This window comes from Fukomys damarensis, unplaced genomic scaffold, assembly GCF_012274545.1.
Source record: "Fukomys damarensis isolate Sample0158 unplaced genomic scaffold, DMR_v1.0_HiC HiC_scaffold_38, whole genome shotgun sequence".
Classification (NCBI taxonomy): Eukaryota; Metazoa; Chordata; class Mammalia; order Rodentia; family Bathyergidae; genus Fukomys; species Fukomys damarensis.
The window spans coordinates 40,034,204-40,045,623 of record NW_022900950.1 but is presented as its reverse complement, the minus strand read 5'-3'; the positions used below and the strand labels follow the sequence as shown (position 1 = coordinate 40,045,623).

The window sequence follows — 11,420 nt, the reverse complement described above, 5'->3', positions numbered from 1 at the left end:
GCTTCCCACTGCCATGAAATGAACAAGTTTGTCCCACCCCACCCTTCTTCCACGATGTTTCTGCCTTAGAGCCAGCTTACCAGGGACTGAAATTTCTAAAATGGTGAGCCCAAATTCACTTCTTTGAGTTGTGCTTTTCAGGTATTTTGTCCCCACAATGAGAAAGCTAGTATAACAAATATCTCCATCTCTTAAAGTAGCAAAACTTACATCCAGGTGCTCAAATACTGGAAACCCTCTTCTGATTACTCTCTTCTGTCCTGTAAGAATGCTCTGTGGGTCTTCCTTCTGAATGTGTCTCCAGCCAGCCTGTTCTCTCACCACCATCTCCCATGTGGATCACTGTAAAATTCCATGAAGAGCTGTATCTGCTTCAACTCCTGTCCCCCAAAATTATTTTTTAGTGTGTATACTGTCTTAAAAAATAATTTTTCTCATGTCTATATAGCAGCCTTAAACTCATTCACTATTTTTCTTTAAAAGATTATACTTCGTTCTGCTTACACTATCACTACCTATCGACAGCTTCCCTCTCCAATTTTCAGTTAACTATGCCTGTCAATACTGATATTTGTCTGATTCTTTCAAGAGAGACCACATTTATGTAACTTTTATTATAGTTCATTATTACAATTTTTATTTTATTAGTTACTACTTTTTTACAGTACTTAATTTATACATCAAACTTTATTATAGGTATGTATGTATAGAAAAAACAGCATATACAGCATTTGGTACTGTGTCTTCAGGCATCCACTGGGGGGGGTCTTTAAATGTATCCCCCATGGATAAGGGGGTTACTATAAATAGTTCTATAAACTGGGATACGAACATAAAAATAATGGATCAAAATAATGACCTAATTCTTAAAATGAAACTGAAAATAGTCTTTCCCTGAAGGAAGATTAAGCGCACATATTAGTCTAAAGAAGCATGCATAATACAAGTGTAACATTTGTTTTTTAAGCTTAGATCTTATTTTTATTGATATATAAACATACATATGTTGAAGTACATTGACATAATTTGATACTTGTATATAAGGTCATGATAAAATTGGAGTAATTAGCATTTCCTTTTCCTTAAATATTTATCATTTTTTCATTCTGTAAACTGAACTCTTCTGTGTTAGTGAGCTTTCCATCACCATAATGAAATACATGAGTAGCTAACTTATAAAGAGAAAATATTTATTTGGGATCACACTTTTGGAAGTTCCAGCACATTATGGCATGAGCTCACAGTGGAGCAAAATCATTCATCATATGTCCAGGAAGGGAGAGAGTGACAGAAAGACAGAAACAGAGACAGAGAAGGATCCCACAGTTCCCACAGGATTTACAGACTTTCCCCTTAGGTCTCATTTTTAAGATTCCACCTCTTCTCATTAGGGCCACCCTGGAGGTCAAGCCTTTAACAGATGAGCCTTTCAGAGATTCAAAATCCAAACTATTGCAGCCTCTTTTCTGATTCTTTGTAAAATATACAATAAATTAATGTGAACTATTTTACCCAGCATATTGTGCTGTAGACCATTAGAATTTACTCCTCCTATGCAACAGTAGGTTGGAACCCATTACTTATCCTCCTTCTCTACCTTCTCCTTCCTACCCTTCCTGTCCTCTAATGGCCACCGTTCTACTCCCTAGTCTATGAAATTAGCTATTTTTAATTTTTAAATTTTTATTAGTATATGTTTATAGCACATAATGTATATTCATTGTGGTGAGTTCATGCTGGCCTTGAACTTAATATGTAACCTGGGCTGGCCTCAAACTCACAGTGATCCTCCTGCCTTGGCCTCCAGAATGCTGTGGTTAGAGGTATGCACCACGATGCCCGGCTTTCATAATTCTTTTCAGTATCTCTTTCTTCTCTCCTCCTTCCCCCATCTCTCCATCTCTTGGTCCCTTTCCCTTTTGCAAAAGATCTATCTCCCTGCTTCCTATTATCTAATTTTCATTTTTCTCTGTGTATATATTTTGGGTTTCTCATGTAAAAAAGAAACCATGCAATTTTTAGGTTTGTGCGTCTGATGTATTTCACTTAACATTATGATCTCAAGGTGCATGCATTTTTCTACAAATGACTCAAGTTCGTCCTCCATTATGGCAAAGTAGTACTCCATTGTGTATAAATACATTTTCTTTATCCATTTATCTGTTGATGGATATACAGGTCACTCCCGAAATTTAGCTATTAGCAGCATAACTCATGAAATCATCTATTTAAAACTTTCACATAAGAACAAGAACATGTAGCATATGTCTTCCTATTAGACCTCTTTATTAATGTTTATTTTTCTACTAATTCCTTATTTATCCAATTAAAGTTGTACAATTCCACAAAGGAAAAAGAAGGAAGGATTATTTGTCCAAATAATAGAAGACATATCAATGTGTTTGTTTTTTTTTTATCCTAGAATAAGGCTGCTTTTATCTTCAGGGAGGGGTAGTTTGGAAGTGAGTGCTACTACTTGGAATGTGCTCGGTGGTCAAATTTATTGGATAGAGCAAGCACTTCTAATTTCCCGTCTCAAATGTAAAATTCTATTTTTAGAAAATCTCCAGAATGGCTTCCTTCCTCCTTTGAATGGTGTTACAATGTTTACATTGTTATTCTTATCATCTTGTAAGACAATCCTCTCCAGATGGTACCATGATGATCATGATCAGAATCAGCACTTAATTAATTATGCATATTAAACAACTGAAATCACACATAGATTCTACTACCTGGAATGCTACTGGGATGCTTACTATTTCAGAATCTTAGGATATAAAGGATACACAGATGTCCCATTCTATTATCTCATTTTCAAGTACTTTTAAAATTTACTAGAAGTGAAGTTTATAAAATTAGATCAATTTTTCTTTTATAATGTCTAAGATGGAAAAGTAAAGAAAAAAGAAATTTGGAACTCTCAGAAGACAACCTAGATGCTATATATGATGTGGACATACCTTATCTCATGTACCTCTTGTCTTTCCTTTACCTTAAAATCCTAAACATCGGTAAAGTCAATGGTAGAGCCTCTCCTGAGAGGGCATTTTTATTTTGTTAGAATAGTAAACTGCTCTATGGCCAGGATGATGGTTTTCTTACATCATGCACTTTCACTGAATACAAAACTTTGCCAAAACTTTTGACAGATTTCAAATTCAATTAACCATAATTCCCTGGTGATTTTTCTGTCTACAATTTCTGATGATGAATCATATAATTGTTACGTATGTTAGAAAGTGATTTCTTTTTAGTTACAGGGTAGGATTTTAGCAGACAGACAATTGAGCAGACATTCTATATGTGTGCCCATGTAGAATCAGAAAAATCCCCTCATGCATATTGTGAATCAGAATTTCATGTCCCCAAGGACAAAGTTTGTAATCTTGGGTCAAGAGGCAATGGTCATCAATAGAAGAGACAGAATTTGCTCATAGTTTGTCACTTTCTCATTTTGTGGGTCTATAAAAATACCCCCAGGTAAGTAATGTTAGTTTTGAATCCCCACACACCACCCAGTACATTCTCCACACTGTAGCTTGGATGAAGTTTCTAAGCAAATGCATTCATGTTAACCTTAAATTCAAAATTATTCATTAACTCACCACTGTCCCCAAGATAAAGTCTAAATTCTACAACATAGCTTCAAAACATTTTACTTCTGGTATCTGCCTGTATCACTTTATATATCTGCCAGCCTTGCCTCTTGCATTTAGACTCCAGCCAAATGGAACAACTCTAGGTTAAACCAAGCCAAGAAGTCTTGCTGCATGAAGTGTTCATTCCTCCTGAATACTCCCAAGTTCCTCACCTGGATAACCCCTATTCATCCTCCATATCTCAAGATCTCCTTTCCTTTATGAGACTTTTCCTGGCTTCCCAAGACTGCATTTGGGACTTCTATTCTGTGCTCCCTTAAACTCCTGAATTTATCTCTGTTATAGCATGGATCACAGAACTTGCTCACTTTTCCATATCATTGTATATATCTTGAAAATATCCTTGCATTCAACAGTCATGTACCACATAGTGACAATTTCTATTGGGAACAGAGCTTATATCTGTGACTGATCCTATTAGATTATATTATGTAGTAACATTGGTCTGTATAAACATATTCTATGATGTTCACATAATGGTAAAATTGCTTAAAAATATGTTCCTCAGAACACACTCCCATCATCAAATGACTCATGACTGCATTAGCAAAAAATGACCCTGAATCAACGTTTACTGAACAACACAATGACTCTGAAACAAGAGTCTTCCCAACAGTAGAACCTACAATTACAGACATAATGTCCTGTTCTTCATGTCCTGATCAAGAGTCCAGTTTCTCTATCAGAACACTGATATTAAGTAAAAATTTCACAGATCAAGTTCCCAGTTTTCCAAAATGGGAGAGCCTTTCACCTAAATAGCCTTAAATCTTGCTTTTTATCTTAGCTAATCTAGTACCCACTCCTTGACTTTCAGGGATTCATAAAACATCTTTTTCAATTTCACAGTGCCATCCTGACACTGTATTGCTTTGCTTCTCTTACTGTCCTTCCATTCTTAACTAGGATTCACTCTCTTAACTCTTTCAGGTCTGCCATTGCTATCTTATTGTTTTATTTTAACCCATCGTTCAATTAACCGTTATTTCCCTATGCACAGACAGCACATCTTACGCTTATTAAATGTATGACAGAATCTAGAATAATGTTCATGAAAGTGGTTACCCGTCTGCCTTTTACTATGTCATGCTTTTAGCTGAAACTTGTGGGTTTTTTTTTCTTTGATTCCTATCCAGTTTACTTTGCTACATTCTAGATTTTAGATTTTATATGGCTGGATTCATATGTTATTGTTCTTTTGCCATTAAATGTGAATAATATGTATATTACACATGGAACAAATGTTTGGCATGATTGATGATAATGATGATAATGGTATGTATTCAATAAGTATGTGTTGACTATTTGGTTGATTTCCCATGATAAATTTTTTTCCAGTATAAAAATTTAAAAAATATATATTTGTGTAAAAGAGTATATATCTGATTAATGGAGCCATAGGAGCCTGAAAATGATATGGTTTCATTGCTCTTTTGTACCTGAGCTTGATCATCTCTTGTATTGATATCCAGAGATCCCAGAGATAGTCTTCCTGGGCAAGTAAATTTCAGCAAAGAGCAACATTTCCATCATAGAACATTTACCTGTAAAGGAGTCTTCTTCTTTGAAGAGAACATATTAATTCATTTTCTGTATAGCAGAAAGCAAATAATATGTAATTATCTTTGGTGCTGATACTTCCTTGTGATTATTACATTTATTTTGAGATTTACAGCTATAAAGAATACATTAAGAAATGAGGTCCAGAACTCTGTTATATACCCAAGATATAAGGATCAAATTTATAATTAATATTAGCTTAAGATAATTAATACCATTGTTCTATTGTTAGGTTATCATGGGATCTAAAACTGCTTGTGCTACACTGAACAGTTACATTTCCTAACACTCTTCCTCCCATACTGAGAATCATCTTACCTTCTTTAAATATGCAAGCCCTTTCGTAAGCTGATGTAAGTTGTGCTTACCCCAAAGAGCATTATAGCAACAACAACAGTGAAACTGCACATGTTAGCCAGCTTTCTGTCACTATGATAAAATATTTCAGATAAACAATTAAAACAAAAATTTGTTTGGAGTTGTTGTTTCAGGGGTATTTTTGTTTATGGTCACTCGGTCCCATCAGTTTGAGCCTGTGATGAGACAAAAAACATCATTGCAGGGAGCATGTGGTACAGCAAAGCCATTCACTTCACAGTACCTAGAAATCAGAGAAAGCAAAGGGAAAGAGAAGCAGCTGCGGTCCTCATATCTGCTTTAACGGCATGACCCCAATGATCTACCTCCTCTACTAGGCCCTCCTTCTAACATCTCCACTACCACCCTGGTTACTACGCCTTCAGCACATGGGCCTTTGGGGAACATTTATTTATTTCTAAGAACTTCATTGTTAGGGCTATAATTGTTACATTCTCTGTTTTGGTACACTGTGTGACCCAACATACTGTGTTTTTAATTGCCAAGAGAAGTTTGAATATTCTCATCACATGACAGGGATATGAAATAATGCATACATTCATTACCTTGATTTAGCCACTTTGCAATGCTCACATATTTCAAAACATCATATTACCCATTATATATATATATATATTCAAGTAAGATTTGTTCAGGGATACAAGTATGGCATTCATAAAAGTGATATACCACATTAATATAATAAAGAACAAAAGTCTATATGATCATCTGAATAGATTCATAAAAATCATTGGAAAGAATTCAACATCATTTAATGATTTTTAAAAATTGACAAATTAAGCTAAAACTTGGAAACAGCCCATTTGACCATCAGTTGGAAATTAGATAAAGAAGATGTGGTTTTTCTATAAAATGGAATACTACTCAGCCACGAAGAATGAGAAATTAGATTCATTCATAGGAAAATGGATACATATTGAGGATATACTCCTAAGTGAAAAGTCACATATGTGTAAATACCGTATAGTTTCTCTGGTGTGAAAAACTATAATAGCACATAAGATCCTAATGAGATAATTGAAAATGTCAAATAGGAAGAAAAGGGCTAAAGGTGTAGGGAAAGTGAGAAGGTTAGGGGAAAGGTAATAAGGGAAAAGAAAAAATATGAGAAAATGAAAAAATGGGGAGTTTGTAAACAGGGAGGGGAGGAGGGGGTGAAGGGAGGGCAGGGGTAAGGGGAAAAAAGGAGAATCAAGACCTGTCATGTAAAGGTACAAGATCCCAATAATGAATGTAACTGTACTGTATACCTAAAATGTACCAATAAACTCAATTAAAAAATTGACAAATTAAGAATGGAAAGAATGCACTTCAACAAAGTAAAGGCCATACACAACAAACCCATGTAACATTAAAGAAATCAAAAAAGAAATCAAGAAAACCATAAAATAATAGTCATGAAACATTGAAAAACTAAGTTGAATTAAATTGGAAAAATTAATATTGTCAAATTACCTAAAGGCCTATATAGTGAAAACTACAAAACATTAATTTAAAAAATGGAAGAGATGAAATCAAAAGAAAATATTATTAAAATGTCAAAATTAGGGCTGATGATATAATTCAATGGGAGAATGCTATAGCATGCAAGAAGCCCTGGGCTTAACCCCCAGAAATTAGGAAAACAGTATTACCCAAAGTGATATGTGGATTTAATGGAATTATTAGCAAAATCCCAATAACATTTTCACTGAAATAGAAAACACCCTAATATTTGTGTGCAGTCACACAATCACATAGCTAAAGCAATTTTGAGCAAAAAAGAGCAAAGTTGGAGGCCATATAATACCTGACTTTCAAATACACTACAAATCTTAGTAATCAAAACTGAAAACAGACTGGTAGACAAATGGAACAGAATATATATCCCATGAATAAATATACACATGTACAGTTGATTGACTTTTAAAATTGCTTAGAGTACATTTGAAGAATTCTCTTCACAAAAAAACAATGTACATATGTTAACTGCCTTGATTTAGCAATTCTGCAATGTATATATATTTCAAAACACTATGTTGTGTATATAATATGCATGTTTGTTAATTGAAAAAATACAGTTGATTTAGAAAAATTAATAAAAATTCAAATAGTTTGTTCAGTACTATTTATCAAAGCTATTATTTCAATATATAAAACAAGAGATTTATATATTCAATATACTTAGATATTTTTTCCAAAATTGAAAGTGTATTTTATGCTTTTATATTTCAGTTTGCATCAGATACACTTCAAGTGCTCAATAGCTACATATGGTTCATGGTTAGTTACCATGTTAGACAGTGCAGCGCTGTAATGTACAAAGCATGTTATAGTACAGGAATATTAGCAATTACAATAATTAGTAAAACCCACAGAGAGGCATATTTTATTTGTTTATTCATTCATCCAATGTTGGCTGTGCCAACATAGTTCATGCCTTCGTACTACAGTTCATGCCTTCAGAATTCAGAGATAAGAGAATTGACAAATGAAAATAATTAGAATAGTAAATTTAAAAGTATCACAACAGAAGCACAAATTAAAATGCTTGGGGCTTCAGCAGAGAGAGGTTTTTTTGTAGCTGAGAAACTAAAAAAATTTTTGAGGCATTTAAACTGAATGATAAAACATAGAAAGACTAAATAGTAGACAAAGTTATAGTGAGAGGAATTTCAGAGGAAGAACACAGCCCGAGCAGAGATGTGAAAGTTGGCCTTCTAAGGACAGTATGTGTAAAGTAGTGCAAAGTTCTCTAAGCTTGACGTTTAAAGTGAGTGAAAAGGAATATCTTAGTCAATTTGGGCTGCTCTAAGAAAGTACCGTGAAGTTTATAAATAATAAAAACTTATTGCTCAGAGTTCAGGAGGGTGGAAAGTTCAAAATCAAATAACCGGTGAGTTCAGTATGTGCTAAAGCTCCATTCTACTTCGAAGATGGTGTCTTGTTCCTTTGTCCTCACACACTGGAAGAGGGAAATGCTGTGTCCCCACATGGCAGAAGGGCAAAAGGGGCTAGAGTGTCCCCTTCACTCTCTTTAGAAGAATAGCTATTACCATTAAAGTGAGTGGGGTGCTCATGAAGTAATCATACCTCTTACTACTTTCACACTGGATTATTACATCCCAACATGACTTTTGGAGGGACACATACATTTGAATCATGGCAAGAAGTATGGAGAAAGGCTTCAGATGTGGAGGATAAGTATCCACTTCAGTTTTAGCCAGACATTAGCTATAGACTCAGAAATTCAGTGTAAATGAATGAAAGTATTGTGTGAGAGTCAATAAACTCTACTGAATTTACAAAAAAAAAGGTATCATTTGTTTTTCATTATTTGTAAGTTGTGTGCTATATTTTCTTTACATTAGTACAATTTATAATAAACTTACCTATGGATTTAGAGAGCCATGTATTAAATATTTAATTGCATATTACTGGCTAAGTTCCTTCATCATTTTCACATTTTTACCATCCCTAAGAAATGAGAAAAATCCATTGATTCAGAGATTTTGTTACCTTTTCTATTTTAACAGAACCATTCTAGAATTCTACTACCATAACAAATCAGGAGTCTGGGGAAGGGATAAGTCTAAAATGAAGATTTCATCAGGGTTACTCCGAGAGTCTTTAAGAGTAGGCTTAAAGACAACCTATTATTCATGACTTAAATAAAATTTCTTAGCTGTACTCTTGACTTGTCAACAGAGTTTTGGCTTACTTAGATTATTTTTATTGGGAATTTTTGCTTCTTTTGTTCTCATTTCTCTAAATTAGCCTGGAATCATAGCTTACAGGGCTCGTGAAACATAGTCTTGATAATCTTTCAGGTGAATAAACCTTGAATGTGTCCCAATGCTGCATGACAGAATGTTTCTTCCTTCCTTCCCTATGTCAAACCAAGTTACACAAACTGAGACCCCACGAGTCCTCACCCACATTGAATCCAGCTCTGGGAAAACATTAAGTACAAAACAACTGAAAGGATTATAGGTACTGCTTGTTCCACTTGCAGTTATAGTTTCTCTATAATACAGAGAAGGAAGGGCATGTTCAAGGCCTCACTGCAGAACTGGCATTAATTCTTTAAGCATTATTTCTTCCATATATTTATTAGGGCTGAGGTTGTTGGGATGACTCACACACACACACACACACACACAAATCAACTAATATTTTTCCTTATACCACAGCTAACTAAGCCTCAGAAATTAGGTGATATTTATTTAAAGACAAATGCATCAAAGCTTGGCAAAATTCATAACATAAGAATATATTATGTGATTATAGTATTCTCAAAAGTGAAAGAAATATGTACAGCTTATTGAAAGCCTCCTCATCTCAACCAAATATACTTCCTGAACAGATGTGTTTTAGGCATCAAAATTTGATGCTTTTATGTAATCATTTTAAAATTGGAGAGCTAGACAACCATAATCAAAATTAAGAGCGTGACAATTTTTTGAAACATTAGGTGTCTGAAATATTATCACCTGACTTCTCCATGGGACTGTGCTATCAGTTGATTTTAAAACTACTCTATGGGTCTTGGGTTAGCTTGGGCCTCGTCATTAACCAACATGTTACATCCCACCTTTCAGCAAATAACTACACTGCTATCAAAACAATGTGAAGTCAAATCTGCTTATATTTTCTCATCTAAGGAAAAACGGGGGTCTAATATTTCAAATCAAACAAGACTGTTATTCTCATGGGGACAGAAAATCTTAAAGATAATTTCTACCAACTCAGAAAACCCTTACTTATAATTTCAGACATTACAGTAGTTTTAAATATTGTAGTTCATCCTTTTTGGAAGTTTCAAATTAATCACTGTCTTGGTTACTTTTCTTATTGCTAAGACAAAATATCTGACACCTACAAGTTAAAGGTGGAAAGGTTTATTTTAGCTCACAGTTTGTGGAGGTTTCAGTCCATAGTCAGCTGGCTCCAAGGGAGGTGGTTAGACAAAGGGGCATCACAGAGGAGAAACAGCTCATGCAATGGAAGGCAGAAAGCAGCAAGCAGTAGCCTTTCTGCTTTCATTCTCTTTCATTCCAGGATACAAGCCTATTGGTTGGTGCCACTCACACCCAGGGTAAGTCTTCTGTCTTCAGTAAATCCATTCAGTCACATCCAAAACTGCATAATCCTGTATCTCACTCCCATGATTCAGTAACTCCCAAAAGCCCCACCTATAAGTACATGAGGCTTTAAGGGGACATCTAAATATAAACCATAACACACTTTTCCTTTTTATTAATGAATTGCAAAAAATATTAAATATATGTATAAAATATTTTCTCCAATATATTGCCCAAAGCAACAAGGCTCCTAATTAAGACTTTTAACCACAGGTTATGATTATGATTTCTATTATATTATAAAAAGAATCATTTGTTTATATTAATAATACAAATAAAATGGGAAGATAAGCTTATATATCCAAACTTTGCTAAATAAGATAAAACTTTCTAATTCCAGAAACAAAACAAAGATATTATTGCCTGTATATACTTAAACATATATATGTATATCTCTATATACTTTCAGATATGCACTTATATATAATAATCTGCGGATTAGGCAGATAAACCCCAAATAAAAAGCCATTGTGGCACTGTCCAGTTGTTTGGAGTCTAGATTTTGCACTTCCTTTCAAACATCTGATACCTTCATCTTATTCTACAAGGCCCATTTTAGTTCCTCCCTCCTGTTTAACCAGAAACATGCCACATTCTTCTGAAATCTGATCATATATTGCATCTGTGTGTTTGGCAGCAGTACCAGGCAAGAGCTTTGTATCCAGCTGTAGAAATTTACACTGCTGGAGCTGAACTG

The 11,420-nt window shown here is 34.4% G+C and overlaps 1 long non-coding RNA gene across 1 annotated transcript; it reads right to left on the bottom strand.

The window, feature by feature from the left end:
* Positions 1 to 225: 225 nt before the first annotated feature.
* Positions 226 to 9,049, bottom strand: LOC104862171. The gene is made up of 3 exons (XR_780215.1): positions 8,972 to 9,049; positions 5,207 to 5,252; positions 226 to 342 (listed from the first exon to the last, which is right to left on the bottom strand). It is a non-coding gene; the product is annotated as an uncharacterized LOC104862171 (long non-coding RNA).
* Between the last annotated feature and the right edge of the window lie 2,371 nt (positions 9,050 to 11,420).